General features: G+C 33.7%; 1 protein-coding gene across 1 annotated transcript in view; it reads right to left on the bottom strand.

The window, feature by feature from the left end:
* The window catches only part of EMH_0007820 (histone deacetylase interacting domain-containing protein, putative), a gene marked incomplete at both ends in the record, with an annotated part of 3559 nt that overhangs the window by 114 nt on the left and 2949 nt on the right, over positions 1–496 (bottom strand). The window lies entirely within an intron of this gene.

The following is a 496-nucleotide window of genomic DNA, read 5'->3' as shown; positions in this document are numbered from 1 at the left end:
ATATATATATATATATATATATACATATATATATATATATATATATATACACTTGTTGTGTAACAAATTTTGTTATTCATTTTGTTTTCTATTCGGCTATAATCTATGAAAGCAGACTATCATTCGTGTGGTTCTTAATTAGCACTAAACTTATAATAAAAGTTGCTATTTGTATTGTTATTACTAATAAACATTTCCTCTGCACCAGCTGTTGGTTGTGTGGCCGTAGTAAGCGAATATAATCGACGTGAATTTGAGTTTGTTTTTAGGGGTTTGGTGGTGTTTCAGGCTTGGTTGTTTATCATTCATATGTTATTTATATTTAACAGAGAAAAAAAGAGAGAAGAGAATACAGAATCGAGTTAGAGGGCTTACAGCAGCTGCAGCCGCTTCTCTTTCCTTTTCTGTTTTTCCTTTTTCCGTTTTTCCGTTTATTTGCACATCACCGGCCGTTTTGTCTTCTTCGGGGGAAATATCTCCCTGTGAAGGCGGCGGT

Source organism: Eimeria mitis, genomic scaffold, assembly GCF_000499745.2.
Source record: "Eimeria mitis Houghton genomic scaffold, Emh_scaff321, whole genome shotgun sequence".
Classification (NCBI taxonomy): domain Eukaryota; phylum Apicomplexa; class Conoidasida; order Eucoccidiorida; family Eimeriidae; genus Eimeria; species Eimeria mitis.
Note: the sequence above shows the minus strand (reverse complement) of the source record. Positions and strands in the feature narration are given on the sequence as shown.